Genomic DNA, 23,819 nt, shown 5'->3' on the forward strand with positions numbered 1-23,819 from the left:
ATTAATATTTGAGTCAGTGGACTGGGAGAGAAAGACCCACCATCAGGAAGGCCAACCCACAATATGGGTGGGCAGCATCCGATAGGCTGCTAGCTTGGCTAGAAAAAGAAGTCAGAAGAAGGTGGAATGACTTGACTTGCTGAGTCTCCCAACTTTCATCTTTCTCTGGCACCAGGTGCTTCCTGTCCTCGAAAATCAGACTACAAGTTCTTCAGATTTTTGACTCTTGGACTTAACATCAGTGATTTGCCAAGGGCTCTCAGGCCTTCAGCCACAGACTGAAGGTGGCACTGTCGGTTTTCTAACTTTTGAGGTTTTAGGTCTGGGACTGAGCTACTACTGGCTTCCTTGCTCTTCAGCTTACAGATGGCCTATCGTGAGACTTCACTTCATGATTATGTGAGTCAATTCTCCTTAATAAACTCCCTTTCATATATACATGTACATATATATATATCTCCTATTTTAGCTCTGTTCCTCTAGAGAACCTTGACTAATACAATCCTCTTCTTGGCCCTATCAATAACTCTCAGAATTTTCACTTGGATGTACCTTGATGCAAATGGTTTACAAATCTATCTTCACCTTTTACTGTCTTCAGACACATCTCAGTTCTTTTGCTTTAATAGTCCTCTGAAGCCTGGATAATCTTGCCCAGGACATAGTTAAAGGACCACCAAAATAAGTATCTGAATTTTGCAATTTTAGATTCTAATCTCCCTAATTCACCTTCTCTTCTCTTTCTTTACAGTTGATTATGTTTCTATCTCCTGTCCCATCCTACTAGCTCCTGCCCAAATAGAAACCGAGACTTTATCTTTACTTTCTGTTTATACTCTCACTTATACACTCCAAAACATGGATTTGATATTTTCTGATTTCCAATTCCGGCGTGATTCGTGATTAATAATCAAATATTTCTCCATCTGGACAAGAATTAAAATTATTTGGCTAAGACTACTGTTTTGACAAAATCCTGAGACTTCCACTCAATCATATAGTATCCATATATACAGCTCATATATATCTTGCTGAGATTTGGACAGTTGTTTAAATGTCATTGCATCTATCTGCAAGTATTTTCTTCTCAATTTATAATTCTCTGCATTATGAGGAGCCTAGATAAGCTGTATTGGGAACTTCACTGAGTAGGCCTATTTTAGGAGTCACATCTCAGAAACAAAACCTAGGACAAGGAATCTTATCTGAGGCAACCAAAAATAGAGAAATGTGTAGAGTAGTCCCCCTTCATCCCCAGAGATATATTCCAGGACTCCAAGTGGATGCCTGAAATCGCAGATAGTACTGAACCCTACATATACCATCATTTTTTTCTATATATACAGCTACCTACAAGAAAGCTTAATTTAATAAATTAGACACAGTAAGAGATTAATAACAATAACTAATAAAAATAGAGTTAATATACTAAATAAGAGTTATGTGAATGGAAGCACGCTCTCTGCCTCTCTCTGACTGTCAGAATATCTCATTGTACTGCACGCACCTTCCTTCTTGTCATTTGTTGATCTGATAATCAAGATGGCTACTGAGTAACAAGTATGGGGGTATCATATTCAGCATGGGTATACTAGACAATGGAATGATTCATGTCCCAGGTGGGATGGTGCAGGATAGCACAATATTTTACCATGTTCCTCAGAAGTGTGCAATTTAAAATGTGTGAATTTTTTGTTTCTGAGTACCACACAATCTTGATTACTGTAACTTTATAGTAAGTCTTGAAGTCCAATAGTGCCAGTTTTCAAACTTTGTTCTTCTTTAATATTGTGTTGACTATTCGAGGTCTTTTGCCTCTCTATATAAACTTTAAGAATCAGTTTTTCAATCACACACACACACACACACACACACACACACACTTACTGGGATTTCTACTGGGATTTCATTGAATCTGTACATCAAGTTGGGAAAAACTGACATCTAGACAATATTGAAGCATCCTATTTATTAATGTGGAATATCCCTCCATTTACTTAGTTCTTCTTTGGTTTCTTTTGTCAAAGATTTATAGTTTTTTTCATATGGATCTTGTATATAATTTTGCTAGATTTATCCATAAGTATTTTATTATGGGGTAGGGGGTACTAATGTAAGTGATTTTTTTATTTTCAAATTCTATTAGTTCATTGTTCATGTGTAAGAAAACTATTGGTTTTTGTATATCAACTTTGTATCCTACAACCTTGCTATCATTGCTAATTAGTTCCAGGATTTTTTTTTTTTTTTTTTTTTTTTTGGTCAGTTCTTTTGGATTATCTACATAGATTATCATGTCCTCTGCAAATAAATACTGGTTTATTTCTTCTTTCCCAATTTGTGTATCTTTTATTTTATTTTTGAATTGTTGTTTTATTGTATTAGACATTTCCAGCATGATATTGAGAAGGTGAGAGTAGCATCCTTGCCTTGTTTCTGATCTTAGTGGGAATGCTTGCATTTCTTACCATTAAGTATACTAGCTGTAGGTTTTTTGTAGATATTCTTTATCAAGTTTGGGACATTTCCCCTTATTCCTAGTTTAGTAATTTTTTTTTTTTATCATGAATGGACATTGGATTTTGTCAAATACTTTTTCTACATGTATTGAACTCATCATTATTTTCTTAAGTCTGTTGACATGATGGATTATCTTAATTGATTTTAAACATTGAACCAGTCCTGCATATCTGGGATAAATCTCACTTGGTTGTGGTGCATAATTATTATTATACATTGTTGGATTTAATTTTTTAATATTTTGTGGGGGATTTTTACATCTATGTTCATGAGAGATATTAGTTTATACTTTTCCTGCAATATCTTCATCTGGTTTTGGTGTCAGAGTTATGCTGGCCTCACAGAATGAGTTAGAAAGTATTGCCTTTGCTTCTATCTTCTGAAAGAGATTGTATAGAACCAGTACAATTTCTTCCTTAAAAGTTCACTTTTAGAATTCACCAATGAACCCTTCTGTGCCTGGGGCTTTCTATTTTGGAAGGTTATTAATTATTGATTCAATTTCTTTAAAGGATCTAAAAAAGTATGTAGTGACAGTATTATAAACCAATTAGAAATATGGGTTTTTATGCTTATACAAACGTGGACCATTCTCAATTATTAGGCAGAAATGAAGTTTAAGTTATACTTTGAGATGCAGACTTACATTATATTGTGGAATTTCATTGATGTTCTGTCAGTATATTGTTTCAGCACTTAAAGAAACTTCTGAATGATTTAGTTAATGAATTTCATTAAACAATGTGATAGGTTACTGTATCTTCTTTACATTTGAAGAGTGATATTTAGCTCCCCTATTTTGATTATTGCTTATTTATGTCTTTTTCCAGCCGGAGTATCAGATGTGCACTTAAAACGTTTCATTTTAAAGGTGGCATGAAGACTTTCTCTAAGCTCAACTGTTGTATTCTTCCAGCTGGAGATTTTGTTGGTTCATGCAATGTTAGAATAGTTGGTAAACTTCCTTAAGTGCCTAAGTGTTAAGTGCTTATTTCTCATAGAACCTTAGCAGTTACAACCACCTATGTTTTAGAAAGTTATGGTTCAGTGAGGGAAAAAAAAAATGCAGTGTAATCATGAAAATAAGGAAAAAACATAGTTATGTGCTAAATTCTTAATGACTCCCTAAATATAAGATTTATATTTCAAGAAGATGCCTATGTATCCTAATAAATTCAACAGTGACACATGAGAATAATGTAAGAAAACAACTTGGGTTTTTGAGGGTAGGAGATAAAAATATCATTTAAGAAAATGTAAAATTTTTAAATTTTGTTATTAAGAATGATCTCAAAATATATAAATATAGGATGAAGTGAGACATTATTTTAAATATATCCCTCTATTATTTTGCTTCTATTTCTCAGGAAAGACAATGTTAAGCATTACAAAGAAAATGAATTAAACTTTAGACATAATTCCTATCTGTTGTGGGCATTACTTGGCAGTAAAACAACTTACTACTTTTATATTTTATGCATGAGATTGTTTTTATTTGATACAAAATGATATAAAAAATCAAAAGATCATAAACTGGTAGAATTGAAAGAAAATTTGCAGATTATTTAGTCATTATATTGTAGCCCAGTGTTACATTTTGTATTAATTTCATGAAAAGGATGACAACACCAAATAAAAACGTAGTAGATAAATTCCTTTTGCTTTTAGGTGGAAAATCAACTAATTCACTAATAAATGTGTTTTGTACTTTTTACTTTTCACATTTTCTTTCAGAATTGGAGTATAAAGAAGATGTAATAAAATACTTTTAAAATTATAAACTGTGAAATTGTTTGATCTAAGTTTCCAGACTAAATTCTGCTGTAATTGAAACTTCATTTTTATGCCTAATGATGTCTGTTTTAACTAAATGGAACTAGCAAATAATTCCCAAATACTCTGGAGACCATTAAAGTAGTCACTTTCTCCTTTAGAAAGATGAATCCCCAAGGCAAATGAATCATTCTTCCCACCTCCTTAGTCAACCTGCAGTGTACTTACCTCTTTCCTAGGCCTCAAGTTTGCCCAGTTATCTGTGCCACTGATTTTGCTTGGCCAGTTTTTATTTTTATTTTGTTGGGACTATTTGAATTTCTGCCTCTCTGAACTATCAGAAAGCCTGAAAATTGAAGCTATTCTCAAATAATGTTGAAAAAAAAATATGGAACTATGATTCTAAAAGTCTCTCAGTGAATGTAACTATAAAGCTACAGATTAGTTTTTTTAAAAAGAACAACAAAAACAACAAATCCATTGAGTTAAATTTATTCCTGATTGAAGAAATGCATTATTTTCTTTAAAAAATAGGAAAAATTTTAAAGCTAAAGTTGAAAATAATACAGGAGGTTTTAGGTATAATCATTTTTTATTATTATGTCTGTGGCTGATGAGCACAGTGGGTCTAAATTAATGGCCAGAAAAATGGTCACAGAATGCCTTAAAGCTGATAGCTGATGTTGGCCTAATATTGACCTTACAGTGTTCACTTATCATTATGTATGAAGAAATCACATAGAAGCAATTAAATTTGACAAAGCACTTTTTTTCTATCATTTTCTTTGTGAATACATAAAATTGTGAATACATACACATAGTGAATTTGAAAATGTATTTTTATAGACAATGATGACAATATTACATCTTTTAGTTTTCTTTGTCGATATTTAGCTGATGAAAAGTACAGGAAAAAGTATCCAGAAGGTTTTTAAGGCTATAGTTAGTCCAGTTCAGGGCAAATCAAAAGTACCACTAAATGACAAATATTTTCTTTTGATTTAATCCTTGTGAAATAAGTCAACTAAACTATACAATTGTGGTTTCAAATCATCCTTCCTCAAAGAAGTTTTCTCATTGCAGAACAAGGAAACATTAATAGATAAGGAATTTTAAGACCAATTTAGTTGTTTTTATATATGCACACATGCATATATGTGTATATATATGTATATACACACACATATATACACATATATGAATGTCATGCTTTAAAACATGCTGACTACTTGTTATTTCTGTTTTTCAAAATTTCCTATACACGTATAGATATAGAAAATTCATGTATGTTAAAATGAGTATCCGTGTTTCTTAAATGATTTTTGAAAGAATTGTAATCACTATAAAGAGAATGTCCCTGAATCTCTTTATAGAATTGCTCTTACATAATGTACTTCCAGTCCCTCCAAAATGGTTCTACTCCCATACACAGATGTTTTTCTTTCTTAAAGTAGGAAAAAATACATAGTATAAAATGCACACAGGCTTATTTTAGAAAAATTTTAGGATTAAATTTCTGAATTAAGCTTTATTTTTAGCTTGTCACAAATTCCAAACAGCACATGCTTTTACAGATTTTTAATGCTTCTATCAACAAACATGATAAATTATACTTTTAGCATTTCATAGAGAAAGTGGATCTTGATCTATCTGTCTCAGCCCTTCTTAGCTTCAAGGTAAACATTTGCTTTGTTGCCTTTCATTGGATGGTAATAGTCGACTATTTTAGAAGACAGCATCAAGTGTATCCTGGAAATTATGGATTCTGCCTACAAACCTTTGTTCATTTTTCATTAGATTTGGACCTCAGGTCCTGTCCTCGATCTGAAACATCTTGTATGTCCGTGGCTACATGCCCCGTACCTCTCTTAAGAAGGTAATTCTCTCACCATCTGACTTCAAGACTTTGCCTATCTTTTGCTGCCCCTATTAACTCTTGTTTTTCCTCATTGCCTTTCTAAAACTTCTTATTATTGAATGATTTTTTAAAACACTTAGAGACTTTGTCTATCTTTTGCTGCTTCTATTAACTATCTCTGTTTTTCCTCATTGCGTTTCTAAAATTTCTTTGTTATTGAATTACTTTTTAAAAAACACCTCCCTTGCCTCCTTTCCAACATCCACACAAAAGTTCTGTAGGTTCCAAAAACATTGCCATCTGCTTAGTAAGTGTCTTTTAATCCACATTGATGCCATACATTCCTGTGTTGTTCTCTCTTTAGTGCCACTATTAAGTATAACCAATTTAAGGCAAACTTTACCTCCTGTGATAAAGATAAGTCAAATTAGTATCATTCTAAATCTGTGTATTGCAAGATTATACAGGTTTCTGTAGCTGTAACACCAGTCACTTTCCACTGAAATTCCAACATGTGGATGTTCTAAGGTCCTTTAGGGTCTTAAATCTTCATGAGGATAGAAACCTGGAGGTTTTGTTTTGTTTGTTTGTTTTTCTGCTATATCATCATTGCTCATCAGATTTCTACTCTTAGTAATAGTTCAACAAATACCTTATAAAAGAATGACTGAGTGTTTGTATTTCTAGGGTCTCAGCTGCATGGGTGGTCTCCATAGCTGGAGAGCAGAACAAGCCTGTGTGCGTGAGCATTCCTTGGCTCCCTAAGCTACGTTGCCATCTACTACTCACATTTGTGGCCTTTCATGGTGGCAAACAGATGAAGCTCCCTCTCTCTCTCTCTCTCTCTGTGTGTGTGTGTGTGTGTGTGTGTGTGTGTATGTGGAGAGAGAGAGTGAAAGAGAGAGACCGACTTCGTTGGCTTTTATCTACACATTTTATCCACTTCTCTGTCTTTATGCTTTTATTTTGTTTAGTTTTTGTCTGATGAGAGTTCCTCCAGCCCCCACTACCATCCCACAGATTTCTTTCTCAGGACTTTGTTCTCCAGTGCTCGTATTGTGAAATATAAATGTTACTGTGTTTTTTTAACAAAAGTCTTTAATCGATATGGGTGGAGTGAAACATTGTTTAGAAATTTGAAAGTAAAACTGCCAACTAAAAATTAAACATTATTACTATTTTAATTTCTCACATTTGAATCCATCTTTTCTTCAAATGAAGGTGTTTTAAATTTCTATTAATTTTAGTGCCACTGTTCTGTCAGAAAGAGAAAAGATAAAATAAAATCACTTATGTGCTTATTTCAAAATCCCAATTTTCTTTTAAGTCAAAGTCTAAGTGAACGTAACTTGATTTTCTTTCCTAATAATTAGTTAACTAATAACTAGTTGTGATACTGTATTCTCTCCTTTATTTGCCCTATCTGTGGTCTTTTCAGATTCTCACAGCTATTTGTGTGATAATCTCCCCTTTGACACTCATGTCAAACAGAGATGTCTTCCATTCTGTTCTCTTTTTTTTTTTTTTTTTTTTGAGACGGAGTCTCGCTCTGTCGCCCAGGCTGGAGTGCAGTGGCCAGATCTCAGCTCACTGCAAGCTCCGCCTCCCGGGTTTACGCCATTCTCCTGCCTCAGCCTCCCGTATAGCTGGGACTACAGGGGCCCACCACCTCGCCTGGCTAATTTTTTGTATTTTTAGTAGAGACGGGGTTTCACTGTGTTAGTCAGGATGGTCTCGATCTCCTGACCTCGTGATCCGCCCGTCTCGGCCTCCCAAAGTGCTAGGATTACAGGCTTGAGCCACCGCGCCCGGCCTTTTTTTTTTTTTTTTTTTTTTTTTTTTTTTTTTTTTTTTTTTTTTTTAACAGTCACCCAGTCTAAGACAGTCACTAGAAAAAATATTTATCTGAAAGAGACTTTATTTGAAACATTGATATATGACTAAATAAGTGCTTAAATATTAAATTTTCAGTATATTCTATTTAGAGGACATATGTGTAGGTGTGGCTTTCCTTATTTAAAAAACACTGCTTAGAAAGAGGACAATAGAATCAATATTTATTATACACTACAATTTTGATGGCATACAAATACCTATTTTAGAAAGCAAATGAGTAATGAATAATTTTCATATTGGAATTTCATTCAAAGGGTGAAAACTTGTTTCATATCAATTATTCTACAATGAGTATATTTAAATGCAATTGTTCTGCTATCTATTAATTTTTTTACTTTTAAAACAATGTTTGTCATAGATGTGAGCAAAAGACAGAAGATTTGGAAAGAACACATCGATTTATATATAACAAAACAATTTAAAATATATTTGGAACTGTCTTATGTACAGTTTTAGTCACATATTAGATCTGTGTTACTGTCAAAAACAAAACCACACAAAATAACAAGAAGCTATACTCTATTCTGAAAATAGATCATAGGCTAAGGGAATCTGTCTCTGATATATTCTGTGTTGTAAAGTTAATTTCAGGGTTCCAAAGAATAAGTGGACTCTAAGAAATGTGTGAAGTAGTGATCCCCCTCTGCTAATGTTCCTATAGCATTGTTAAATATATGTGTGTGTGTGTGTGTGTGTGTGTGTGTATCTATGTACCTGTCTATATTAACTTCTTATAATCACATCACTTAAACCAGTAAACTTTGGCTACCCACTAGAATCACTTTTCAAAACACAAAGTTTGGGTCTCATCTTGGAAAAACTGAATCTAAACCACTAAATGTAGGATCCCGGCATTGGTATCTTAAAAATTCTCCATGATGATTCTAATGTAGAGGCAGAGTTGAGGACCAGTGAACAAATAAGTAGAGAAACAACCCCAGTGCACTCTGAAGTATGTTAGTTTCTAGATTTCTGTGGCTGCAGGATGGCAATCATTATACAACATGGAGAAACTACAGAAAAAGGGCATATTAGTAATTTTCAGCCCTAGAATTGGTTATCTTATTGTTCATCACATATGCACCCTTCATAAAAAGTACCATAAATACATTCCTTCAACAAGTGCAACAAAGGGAAGCAAATTCGGAAATCATTCTCTTGTTACTTCCAATATGTGTGTACACCTTAGGCAAATGTCTAGGTTTCCACGGTGGGTTCTAATACGACTATCCTGTGGCTTCACCCCATGGGGAAGCAAAAATTTTGTTTGCTGAGAGAGTTTACTTTTGGAGCAAATCAGAGAAGATGTTTCCCTCCATATGAAACCGGAGTCTAAACCTTAAGTGGACAACAGAGGTCTACCTTGAATAACCATGAAAGAGTTGTCTTAATTAGGAATGTTAATGCAGATGAATACAAAGATTCCTTATATAACTAAAGGACTAAATATCCTTTTACATACTTTCTTCTTTATATAGCTACTTATTTCCAAATAAGTCTGGGAAAGAATCATTTATATTCTCAACCACCATTCCCTAACCTCTGTAAGATCAGAGGGTGGCACAGAACAGTCTCATATTTAAGCAGATTCTCCTTCTTTAGCTTACTGTGAACAGTTTTACTCCCATTATCAGGACATGGATGTGGAAAGATCAAAAGGGAATTTTAATGAGAAAGTTTAATTTAAAGGTTTGAAATTACTTGTTTCATGAAATTACATAAAATGGGGGAATCCATAACTAGAGAAGACAGGGAATTTTCTAACTTTTAAAAACAATTTATTGTGAATTAATGATTATTTTTACATTAGGGTATGTTGTACTTTTTTTATAATATATACATCTTCTCTTTTCCCATAAATGTATGCCTTCCTATAATATATCTGAAAAGAAATATTTAATTGAATGCTAACTTTTGGTCAGGGCTCTACACAATAACTGTCAGCTTTGAGATAACTATGTGTAAGCATCTTACTTCAAGTTAGAAGGTAGGGGCACTTCAAAATTATTGAGATTTTCAGTTTTGATTTTAGCAAAAAAGAATGAGCAAATCAGTTTATTCGAATTAGATCCATAATATCACACTTATGCTTTCTTCTGGATTAATTTATCATTTCAGTTCAGCAGTACCTGCCTTTTATATAACTTAGCTCACTTTTAAGGAGAAATGGTATTACAATTAGTTTTGAATGACCTTTATATTTTCACCAAAAATGTATTAGACATCCCTGACATACCCTTTTTGAATCAATCCCTATTTGTGAATGAGATTGTTTGAAGATATGGGCTGTAACATTACACAAACAGAAAATAGAGGGAAAAACTTTTGCCTTCAGGGAGTTTACCTTCAGTAGGTGATTGTCATCTTGAAGCCATAGTAGGGTAAAATAGTTCTAACATTTTCCTTGATGATGACAGCTTCAAAAGAAAATGTTTAATTTTTGCTTAAAAATATTTAATATTTGTTTGAGTAAATTTTTTATTAAATTGTTTGTAAAATGCTGTCTCTTAATTTGCTATCAGAGTTATAGTCAGTGTAAAACAGTAATTATTAGAGATATGTGACTTAGGTAAGTTTAGGTTACAATTTTGACTAAAGCCCATCACAAAACTCTGTAAAGCAGGTAGACTGCATTCTCAGACAGGAAAAAGTTACGAGGGATAAAGAAGAGCAGAATTAGATGACTTTGTGAGTATATGAGTACATAAATTGGTTAAATTGGCATAGAGAGTGGATCAGTTTCAAAGTTTATATGTAGGGCACTTGTCTTAAATGTAAAGAATATTTTTTTGGTAGCTTTTGCTTTTAGATCCAGTAAAGAATGTAAAAAGCTAATGTTAAACACTATGATGACTAGCTTCCAAAGGAGATAAGCTGTTGAAATTAGAATTGATTTAAAAAATAGCTTAACCAATAGCAGATTTAGCATTAGAATGAACTGTTGGACCAAAGGAACAGCTACCATTGCTCCATCTTTAAAATCCAGTGTCTCAATCATTTACAAAACACGAATGCTCCTGACCTATTGTAATTTCCTGTAGGGGAAAACTAAGATTATATATGTGTATGTGTGTGTATGTGTGTGTATATATATATATATTTTTTTTTTTCTCAATTTTAAGTCATATTCTGATGTATTCAGTATTTGGAAAAATATTAAGATTATTCATTTTAACAGAGACAGAAATTGATGTCAAATCTTTATGATGGACCTATAATTTATTATGTGAGTTCTGAATGTTCCTAAGAAAAAATTGCTCCTGATATTTGAAGATCTACACAGTAAAGAATCATCCAAAGAAGAAGCAACAGTATAAATGAAGGCTGTATTTACAAGGGCTCTGGGCTAGTTTGCAAAAGTCACATTAATAATTTGTACTTTGTTTTCTGTCCCCTTTCATTTATATATCACGTTAAAAATGACCATTTTCCCGCTTTTAATTTATAGATTAGAATTCAGATATATTTGTAGGTATTATATTTCAAATAGAAATCCACTCATCAAGTCTTAAATGTATTCTGTGTATTTATAACCTGATTTATTTCTTAACAAATGTGTTTCTAATGCTATTCTTGTAACTAAAAACTTAATATATTTTGGGAATATGATTTATATTGCAGATTTTAATGTATTTTATAGACTATATAATATCAGTCTAGTTCTGGTGATAATCTGTTATTATGTTTTTATTGCATATTTATTAAAGTAATGTAGAAGTTATTCATTAAACATAATAGAAATACTTTTGAGAACATAATTATAATTAAACCTTACAACAAACTTCTAGGGGGGCTAATCCTTATTTTTCAGATGAAAACAACTGAGACTTAGAATTAGTTAAAAATCCTTCCAAGGTTACGTACACAAGGGGCAAGAGTTAGATTTAAATCCAAGTTTCCTTGACTTTTAAAATCAGTGGCTTTCAATACTATAGCATATGACTCTGTACTGTGTTGTATATAGGATACAAAGAAATATGACAATTGTATGTTTTCAGGGAACACAAAATATAGTTGAGAATTTAATTATTGAAGAAATATTTCTTCCATTTAAAAAATTGCCAACTTTCTTGATTACCGTGAAACCATCTTGTTTATCTAACGTGTTACATTTAATTTCTGTGTGCCAGATAAAGGAATAGCATTAGATGGTATGGTCTAAAAGTTTATGATTAAGTATTGAAAACAAATTCAATAATTCATTTAAAGTAAGTGTATGCTAATTAGAGTGTCATATAGGTTACTACTCAAATATAACCCTCTCAGAGGGGCTGTTTCAGCCCACACCTTCTGAAATTGCCACTTTCTAGGCAAAGAGACAACTTTCAGAAATGTTTCAGAAAGGAATGCATAAATAAGTTTAAAATTCTGAACAAAAAGTCACTAGTCACTATTATAATTTTAGTTTTTATGCCAATGAAAGAGTATTCATGTAGGTTAAAAATAAAATGTTTAGGCCAGGTGTGGTGGCTCATGCTTGTATTCTCAGCACTTTGGGAGGCTGAGGCAAGCTGAACACCTGAGGTCAGAAATTCGAGACCATCCTGACCAACATGGTGAAACTGTGTCTCTACTGAAAATACAAAATTAGCCGGGTGTAATGGTGTGTGCCTGTAATCCCAGCTACTTGGGAAGCTGAGGCAGGAGAATCCCTTAAACCCTAGAGGCAGAGGTTGCAGTGAGCTGAGATTGTGCCATTGCCCTCCAGCCTGGGAAGCAAGAGCAAAACTCAGTCTCAAGAATGAATGAATGAATGAATAAATAAATAAATAAATAAATAAATAAATAAATAAATAATTTTTTAAAATAACAAGTTTATCTGGAGCAGAAAGTATATATGGTTGCATATATTTTTTGTCACACTTGCAGTTTGTTACTTCCCTTAATAGTTACATTTAAACTAACTAGGATTTTCAAGATGCTATCCTTCAGTATCTTTAAAGCAGACCAAATATGGATGATTTTTCAGCTAATTTGGGTTTTGGGAAATCTTAATTTTAAAATTTATATGAAAATAATCATAATGGATTTTGCACAGATGTTCTGTTACCATAACTTGATAGTTTTAAAACATTTTTGTCTTTAGAGAATTGCTTTTTACTATAAGAGAATAATAAAATTGGCTATTTAAATTGGTAGTAAGGCAATTTTGTTCATAATCCTTAATAGAGAAATTTCTGCATTATACAAAATAATAAAATGCTTTCTTGGTTTTTGGACATTACTTAATGTTTATTTACTTTAAGACATAAAGTTGTTTATGCTTAATTGTCAATTTTTATAACATTTATGTTCTTTGGTTTCTTTTATTGTGCATATGGTCTATAAAACTTGCTTTATCTGTAGATCTTACATAACAAAGAACCAGAGTTTAAAGATAATAAATATTTAATTTTAAATAAGACGTAAATTATAATTATTTTGGAAATATATGTCATATTTTTAATATACAGTTTGTAAATTTCAAAGAAAATTTAAGAAATAGGAAAAGCAAAGAGAATGTTACCAATTATTTCATCACTTATGTAAGAATATTGTTAACATGCTAACACTAATATAAGCCCATTATGATTTTTTTCCTTCAGCTGTTTTTTATGCATAGTTTTCTGTGTTGTAATTTTTTAATAGCAATACCTGAACATGTGATTTTTCTAGCACAGTATTAAATTATAATAATTTTTTTGATATTTGAGCAACCATAATTTTATTAACATAATCATATCCAATGGATTTTGGCTATACCATCATCTACCTATGATTTATCCATTGAAATTATTAAACTCTTAGTTGAATATCTGTAGGTCTCAGACATTTTTCTTGGTTCCTGAAATTCTGCAAGAAAGATCATAAATTTCCTTATCTTACAAAGCTTACCTTCTATGGAATAAGATGGTCAAAAACTAATACTGCTATAATATACGTTAGATGATTATAAGGACTATAATGAAAACAATAAAACAGAATAGAATTTGGAGGGGGGTGATATGCATTTACAATATTCATGGCATGAGAAGATTTCTGTTTTTCTGGTTTTACTTTTGCTATTAGAAAAAAAGAATCAAGAAACCAAACTTAAGGCAAATGAGGGCCAAAAACAAAATAGATACATAAATATTTGATGAATAAATGAAAAATATATGAGTTTAGTAATTCTAAGGAGTTTGGACTTCATTCTAAAGGAGATGGAAAACAACTTGAATATATTTTCTTTATTGAATAATGTCATTAATGAATAGAAGCAGAATGAAGCTGGGAATAAGTAATTATTAAAGTAATTTTTTTTTTTTTTACGGAAGAAATAAATACAAGTAACGTCGTGAAAATAGGAACTGAGGCTAAGACAGAAAAGCAAGAACCATAAAATAGCAAAATCTAGTTATTGATTTGAAATAGAAAGAATTATAATCGTGAAATAATATTATTTTTTCCAGTTTTTAGAAGGATGTGATGTAAGAAATCTCTTATTCCTCTGTGGATTTTATTAATACATTAATAAGATGTATCAATATAGTTCTTAAAGTTGATCTGGACTTTCATTCTTGCAATGTGATTATACATTTATTAGTTTCAGAAGCACTAAGATTTTTTGTTAATATTTTCATATGTAATATAAATTTAAAATAATTTAGAACTTTTAATTTATGTATTTATTGTCACCATGTTTCATTTCTCATTCTAATTCACTTTATTTCCTATTTTGTTTTTAGCAGGCTTTAAAGGGTCTATACAATTATTCATTTCTTTCCTTGAATGTAAGTATTGATTGCATTATCTTTCTGTAATCTAATTCAAATATTTCTGCTTTCATCTTTTTTTAAAACTTTTTAAATTTTTTTTATTTATTTATTTTTTTGTTTTTTGAGATGGAGTCTCGCTCTGTCACCCAGGCTGGAGTGCAGTGGCGCTATCTCGGCTCACTGCAAGCTCCGCCTCCCGGGTTCCCGCCATTCTCCTGCCTCAGCCTCCCGAGTAGCTGGGACTACAGGCGCTGCCACCGTGCCCGGCTAATTTTTTTGTATATTTTTTTTTTTTTTAGTAGAGACGGGGTTCACTGTGGTCTCGATCTCCTGACCTTGTGATCCGCCCGCCTCGGCCTCCCAGAGTGCTGGGATTACAGGCGTGAGCCACCGCGCCTGGCCTCTGCTTTCATCTTTATTAGCTCATTATTCTGCTTTTCTTTGGATATGTTTGTTCTCCTTTTAAATTCTTAAGATGAATAGGTAGCTCAATTCTTTTCTTTCTGTTATTTAAAAACACCATATTAGGGTTTGGATATTGTTTGTTTGTCCCACCAAATCTCATATTGATATTTATCCCCACTCTGGTGGTATTGATAGGGAGGGCCGATTGGCAGGCATTTGGTTCATGGGGGAGGATCTGTTATTAATATATTAATACTCTTGCTCAGGCATGAGTGACTTCTCACTCTATTAGTTCCCAGGAGGCCCGGTTGTTAAATAGGGCCTGAATCCCCTCTTCTCTCCAGCTTGTTTCCTCCTTGCAGTATGATCTTTGCATATGCCCTCTCCGTTTCTCGTTCCACCAAGAGTGGAAGCAGCCTGAGGCCCTCACTGGATGCAGTTGCCAGTCGTGAACATTTTAACCATCAGAATAATAAGCCAAATAAACAACTTTTCTTTGTAAATTACCCACCCCCAGGTATTCCTTTATAGCAACACAAAACAAAGAAAGACGGGATATACGTTTGTGACTTAATGTAAACTTACGCATTTGTTCTATAATTATTTTATCACTATTTTCTAAGGAGTCAGTTTCATATTTTATTTACATATTAGTTGATAGTTGATAGTTATTAAGGACATAAGCAGTTCAATATGATTCCATTCTTTTAATTTTTTTCCTTTTAATTATAGAAAATGTTAACATTGACACAAAAGCAGAGAATTAATTCATCTACATGTCCTCAACTTCAAAAAGTATCTGCTTATGGCCAATCTTATTTTACCTATATCCTCTACTTCTCCAAAATAAGAATAATAATTATAAATATAATAAATATATAATATACATTATATTTAATAAATAAAATAAAATAATAATAAAAGTAATATAATAATCATAATAATTATTCTTTTTGAGGCAAAGTCTCACTCTGTCACCCAGGCTGGAGTACAGTGGTATGATCTCGGCTCACTGCAACCTCTGTCTCCTGGGTTCAAATTATTCTCTTGCTTCAGCCTCCCCAGTAGCTAGGACTACAGACATGTGCCACCACGCCTGGCTAATTTTTGTAATTTTAGTAGAGACAGGGTTTCACCCTGTTGGCCAGGCTGGTCACAGATTCCTGGCCGCAAGTGATTTACCCACCTCCAAAATTATTTTTAAGTGAATTTTGGAAATCATATTTTATTTATAAATTGACAATGTTTGATGTGTTTCTAATTCTGTATTAAAAGTTGTTCTTCCTCCATATCATTGTAAATTTTACATTTAATTTTACTGAAGAAACCAACCGGTAAATTGTTAGAAAATTTCAATCTAGATTATGCTGATTGCATTTCCAAGTGCCTATTAGCATATTTCTCTCTGCCCCCCGTTTTTTTTTTCTTAGAATTTGAGAGGTAGATCTGGAAGTTTGATTACAGCAAAGTTCAAGCTTTTGGCAAAATCACTTTATATATAGTGGTTCATAGTTATATTTGGAGGTAAACAATCTTCCTCTATCTGTGATGCAAGTAATCATTGATGATTATTGCCAATATCCATCACTTCATTGGGGTAGCAAAATGATAGTCTAATTTAATTATTCTTCCTAGCTGTGATGATTCTACAAAAAAGAATTCCTCATCAACAATTGAGTTACCTTCAGTAATAATTTTGTACAATTGATAGAAAAATACTAGATTATCTACTTTTGTCAGTTTTCAAAATACTCAGTTGGTACACTTACATCATCTAAATGTGACTGAGGATTTTGTTGTGGTTTTGTTTGTTTTTATCATTAAAAATTCATGTTTAAACATCTTTTGTTAAAATGGTTGTGATTGTTATTTCAGTTACATTTTAATTCTTATTTAATTTTATTGTGAGCAGATCAGATCAATATGTTGTGTTTTTGTTATTTTAAGAATAGAAAACAAGAAAAATAAAGCAACATGTTTGTAAAGTGAATCATAGATGGTAAGCAAGAAGATCCGGAAACATGTTAAATATAGATAAAATGAGTAGATCATTTATATGCAGACACAGACAAGAAGAGATAGTATTAACATGTATTAAATATTCATGAAGCATCAAATTTTTAGGACAGTTATATCTCCCTTAAATCAGTCACCCATTGGTAGCACCCATCTGGCACCATATCTTACCTATCTGAGGTATGTAGAAACAAGCTACGGTATTGCATAGCAAATTACAGAAAATCTAGCTACTGATCACGAATTTTTCCCCTGCATCTCTTCCATAAAATAACATGTGTATTGGTTACTGGCATCTTCATTCTCCTAAGCCAGTTTGACCACATTCAATTGTTGTTTCTTATAGCCATATTACAGCAGGGAAAGCTGATGCAGAAGAAAGTGAGATAGTAGTTCAGAAGGAAAGGAGGGAATGAGGAAGGGAGAGAAGGAGGGAGGGAGATACTGTGGTCCTTCTATCCACACTGCCATGGCTGTATAAACCTACATTGCTTTGCTGATGTTTTAAGTGGATTCAATAAACCATGTAGTTTGGGGACCTCTAGTTCATTTTTGAGACTTTCTATCCTGTGACTTTTTGGATAGAGTACCGAATAGTGCACTTGACAGGTAATAGCATTACCGTGATTTCCCACTGCAAGGGTAGCCCAAACCCAGAGATGAATTGTGACTTTCTTTGGTCCCTTTCTTCATAAAACATAAGCAAATAAAATTTATATTTTATGACTATACTGGTATAAATATGATTATATTATGTTATGTTAAAATATAAAAGTTCATTTTTTCTTGTTTTAAGAAGATTAAAATATGTTATGGACCCCCTAAAAGTATTGCAGGCCCTAGGCACTGTGCCTACTGTATTTTATGAATATGATGGCCCTACTCTATCCTTCCTTTTTGCTATTTTTTCATAGTGTTGTTTTTCTAATTTTTTAAAAAAACTTAGGTTATAGAAATATTGCAATAGAAAGTAAAGATTTATCCTATTTCAACACATGGCTATTTTTTTACAGTTATATATATATATACACACACACGTATATATACATGTATATACTTACAGGTTATGTTTTCTTTTTATACTGGCACACACCATACTCTATGATTTTATACTGTGATTCCTGTTCTTTACCTTGAACTTTTTATTAACAATGTATTATGGACATATATAGTGTAGAGATAATATCTTAGAGATCAGTTACAGTGGATATCATTTGTATTTGCAGGATTATTATAGAATATTCCATTGTGCTATAGATAATAAGAGGAATAAAACAATGAGGAAGAGATGAAATCATAGATAGCAGACAATTTGGTAGTGAGTTGTGTTGTCATAAAATTCAAATGAGGTGATGTCTATTAAACCACTTATTAGACAGAAAATGCAATTTATATTTATTTCTATATCTAACGGTAATCTAAATTCAACAATGTAAGATTTAGGGGTGCTATAGTTTGAATGCGTCCCTGCCAAAATTCAGATGTTGTCAAAGTGATAGTATTAAGAGGTGGGGCCTTTAAGAGGGATTAGGACATGAGGACTTCCTGTTTCTCCATTGTAAATGGTAGTAAGGCCTTTATAAAAGAGGCTTCATGCTGTTTTGGCTATCTCCTGTCCTTCTACCTTTGACTATATGAGGATGCAGCACGAAGGCCCTCATCAGATGCAGTACCTTGATTTTGGATTTCTCAGCCTCTAATGAATTTTTGTTTTCATACATTACCCACACTCAGGTATTCTACTATAGTAGCACAAATGGGCTAAGAGAGGGGAGGTCCTTTAGACAGTCCTACAACTAGCACCAAAACCCCTAGTTACTAACAAAAGGAGACAAAGCTTTATGAAGTATGAAAATTCTCTACAGGTTAGTTCTAGTTGATGGCAGATTGAAAATATCAACTGGGCGATGTTATTGCCAAAATTAAACACAAACTAGTCAGCCAGTAAACAAATAGATAATATTCATAAGCCTCTGCTCACAATGAAAATCTTAGTAATTAGAACATACCTCTGGCAATGGTCTAATTCAGGACACTGCGATATTTTTTTCTGTTACGATTATAGTAGGTTTTAAACTGATTTCACTTTATGACAGATATTGATCATCTAAGATGGTTCTGGAAAAGATCAATCAGGAATTTGGGCATAGTCTGATTCATATCAAGTCATAGATGTCTAAAATAATTTATAATATTAGTCTCAAGGTGACAAGATTTTTAAGAGATTTGAAGTAACATATCATAGAAGTATGAGAATACATGATCTCGAGAGTTAATGAATTCCCATCGCTGGATTTATCTAAATTTGGACTCAATCTTGGCTACATGTTAGACAAAACAAAAAGACTGAAAAAAATACCAAAGTTCAACCCCATACCAGAAAAAAAGTTAAATCAGAATTTCTATGGCTGAGAGCTGGTATTTTCTTAAAATATCTCAGACATTTTAACATATATCAAGGTTGATAATCCCTAATTGAATACATGAGTTTGATCAGTGTGCAAATGAGTAATAGAGTGTTTAAGAACTGGCTCTATAGTCTTTGAAGCCATATTTGAATCTGAGATTTTATGTAATAGTAACGCTATCCTTGTTATTTAAAATTATAATTCATTTTCCTCATTGCCAGCCGCAGCTGACATAATACAGTAGTCCCCTTTTTAGTCACAGTTTTGCTTTTTATGATTTCAGTTACCCATAGTAAAGTACAATAAGATACTTTGTGAGAGAGAAAAAGGAGTATATTCACATAGCTTTTGTTACAGTATATTGTTATAATTGTTCTATTTTATAATCAGTTATTGTCATTAATCTCTTACTGTGCTTAATTTGTAAACTAAACTATCATAGTTATGTATGTAAAGGAAAAAAAAAACATAATGAATATGGGCTTTGGTACTACACCATCTGCAGTTTTGGGCATCCACTGGGGGTCTTTGAACATATCCCCTGGCAATGGAGGGGACTGGTGTACATCATACACTTTCTTTACCTGTGTGCTTCACTGCACCATTGACTTGCTTCCCCTCTCTCTGGCTGGTTGCTCCTTCTTTCTCAGGATTCAATATCTACTCTTTTTTGTTTTTCTATTAGTAATAATCACACTAACTTTCTTAATGTTATTGAAGCATAGCAAGAGCATGCCCATGTCTGGGACTTTAAGTTTATTCTTCCCTCTGACTCTGTTTCACGTAGATTTCCCTGGATATCTTCATGGCTCCTTCCCTCAATGTCTTTAGATTTCTGCTAAAATGCTAATTACCAGAAAGCGTCTTCCTGATGATCCCATTTAGCACATTCCATTCCACTTTTTTGCTCTATTTTTCTTCACAGCACATATCACCACTCTGTAAGTGTTTATTTGTATGTATGTTTGCTATGTCTTGTCCATTAGATTGTGCATGCCAGGGTTCTATATCAAAGTGAGACTTTGTCCACTACCAAATTTACAGCATCTAGAACATTGCCTATATGTTGTAACATGGCTGATACAATGTCTGTTGAATGAAGGAGTGGATGAAGAAAAATTAAGACATATTTTATGTTTGCTTTTTCTTTGTGGTATTTTCTAAGTAAAAATAAAAAAGTATTTTTTTCTTTGCAACAGTCTGTATTTTAAGTATAATTACATCAAAAACTTTAATTAAATGTACCATTTTGACATTTCAACAGAGTTTTGACAACGGTATACACCTATGTAATCCATTAGGGTTACATCACCACTGAAAGTTCCCTTATGTTCCTTTCTATCGGGAGAACCCACTCCCAATGGTTAAGTGGGTTCTTTTCTATTTCCTGGGTGTCTCTGCTGGTTTGAGAAATAAAGGGAAAGAGCACAAGAGAGAGAAATTTAAAGCTGGGTGTCTGGGGGAGACATCACATATCAGCAGGATCCCAGATGTTTTCTGAGCCGTAAAACCAGCAAGTTTTTATTAGCAATTTTCAAAAGGGGAAGGAGTGCACAAATAGGGTGTGGGTCACAGAGATCACATACTTCACAAGGTAATAAAATATCGCAAAGCAAATGGAGGCAGGGCGAGATCACAGGACCACCGGATGAGGAGAAATTAAAATTGCTAATGAAGTTTCGGGCACACATTGTCATTGATAACATCTTGTCAGGAAACAGGGTTTGAGAGCAGACAACCCGTCTGACCAAAATTTATTAGGCGGGAATTTCCTCCTCCTAATAAGCCTGGGAGCGCTACAGGAGACGGAGGCTTATTTCATCCCTTCGGCTTCCACCATAAAAGATGGCACACTTCCAAGGGGGCCGTTCATAGGCCTGCCCTCAAGGCGCATTCTCTTTCTCAAGGATGTTTCTTGCTGAGAAAAAGAATTCAACGATATTTCTCCTATTTGCTTTTGAAAGAGGAGAAATATGGCTGTGTTCCGTCTGGCTCACAGGTGGCCAGTTCAAAGTTACCTCTCTTGTTCCCTGAACATCGCTGTTATCTTGTTCTTTTTTCAAGATGTCCAGATTTCATATTGTTCAAACACACATGCTCTACGAACAATTTGTGCAGTTGACACAATCATCACAGGGTCCTGAGGCGACATTCATCCTCAGTTTACAAAGAAGATGATGTGATTAAGAGATGAAAGTAAAGACAGGCATAGGAAATCACAAGAGTATTGATTGGGGAAGTGATAAGGGTCCATGAAATCTTCACAATCTATGTTCTTCTGCGGTGGCTTCAGCCAGTCCCTCCATTCGGGGTCCCTGACTTCCCGTAGCACCTTTCCACTCAATCCCTTCACTCACACTGAATTAAATGCTTCCACATTTCTTCCATAGGTTAGTTTTGCCTTTTCCATAGACTAATTCCATAGATCAGCTTTGACATTTTTTACTTATTGTTAATGGAATCATGCACTAGGTATTATATGTGTACAGTTTCTTTCAACATTGTATTTTTTAGATTAATATTTGTTGTTATATGTATCAGTAGTATATTCCTTTTAAATACTGAGTTTTATTTGGTATAACAATGCATCATAGTTTATTATTTTGTTAATATTTTAGCTGTTTCTGGTTTATGGCTATTATTTTTTTTTTATTTTTATTTTTTATAGAAACCAGTAACATAGTCATTTATTATCAATATCAAGTATTATGTATTGCACATAATAGTATGTGCTGTACTTTTATACAACTGGCAATGTAGTAGGTTTGTTTACACCAGTGTCAACACAAACATGTGAGTAATATGTTGTGCTACAACGTTACCATGGCTACTATGTCACTAGGCAATAGGAATTTTTCAGCTCCATTATAATCTTATGGGACCACCATTGTACATGTGGTCTGTCACTGACTGAAACGTTGTTATGCGGTTCATGATTGTACTTTTAAAATTTAAGTGATTTGCTAAATAATAACATACCATATATTCTAGTCTATACCTTCTGTGCATATGATATCAGCTATTACAGTATGCATAGAAGGTATAGACTAAAATGCATGGTATGTTATTTGTATATAAATAAAAAGTATAAATAGATCTCTTTGCTTATATATGCAAAGGCTATCTCTGAAGGATATATAAATTGATAACATGTATGCCTCTGGGGAGGGAAGCTGGATCAGGAATCAAAGATGGAAGCAAGAGTTACTTTTCAGTTTAAACCTTTAGGTTTCATATTACTTGTTTTTGATGCCAGGAATTAAGAAAATAATGCAGCTGGGTGCAGTGGCTCTTGCCTGTAATGCTAGCACTTTGGGAGGCCATGGAGGGCAGATCACTTGATCCCGGTTTGAGACCAGCCTGGACAACATGGTGAAACCCCATCTCTACAAAAAGTACAAAAATTAGCTGGGCATGGTGGCACATGCCTGTAGTCCCAGCTACTCGGGAAGCTGAGGTAAGAGGATCACTTGAGCCCAGGAGGTCAAGACTAGTAAGCCAAGATAGCGCCATTGCACTCCAGCCTGGGCGACAGAGTGAAACCCTGTCTCAAAAAATAAAATAAAATAAGAATTAAACTACAGCTGGTAAAAAAGGTAATACTTGCAAATAGGATATGCTTGAATTGTTTTCCATAAGTGTGTATTACCTTTTAAATTAACAAATAAAATATAATATTAAAATAGATGGCCTGTTTTTTAAGTACAATTTCCATTTTAGTTTTCTCCAGAGAATAGTCCATCTTCAGTCTTTAAGGACTCAGCTCCTTACATGGGCTTTGGTGGGAGCCGTACGGCAGCACCCGCAGGTCTAAATCCGGGTGGGGGTGTTTGGTCCTTGCAGACTTCATGAGGCCGATTCCTGACTACTTTGCTGTGAATTGCACAACTCACACAGTAATGTAGCTTCACATACTGCTTGGGAAGCACATAGGCATCAAAGACGCTTGCTTCAGAAATGTCCCTGACTGCTGTGGCCTCCACTATGTTTTGAATGACGAATTTCTTAATGGCCTTGTCCTTGTACACACATTGGGCACATTTCATGCAGTGAATAGGCTGCACGTGGTTGCGGGCCTTTTTTGGCACGACCGTTGTTCCTTCTTTTCTTTTTTTCTTTTTTTTTTTTTTAAATTTATTTATTATTATTAAACTTCAAGTTGTAGGGTACATGTGCACAACGTGCAGGTTTGTTACATATGTATAC

At 33.4% G+C, this 23,819-nt stretch overlaps 1 pseudogene; it reads right to left on the minus strand.

Moving 5' to 3' along the window:
* Nucleotides 1–23,365: 23,365 nt before the first annotated feature.
* Nucleotides 23,366–23,819, minus strand: part of LOC140709594 (small ribosomal subunit protein eS26 pseudogene) — a 178,059-nt pseudogene continuing 177,605 nt past the window's right edge.

Source organism: Chlorocebus sabaeus, chromosome 21, assembly GCF_047675955.1.
Source record: "Chlorocebus sabaeus isolate Y175 chromosome 21, mChlSab1.0.hap1, whole genome shotgun sequence".
Classification (NCBI taxonomy): Eukaryota; Metazoa; Chordata; class Mammalia; order Primates; family Cercopithecidae; genus Chlorocebus; species Chlorocebus sabaeus.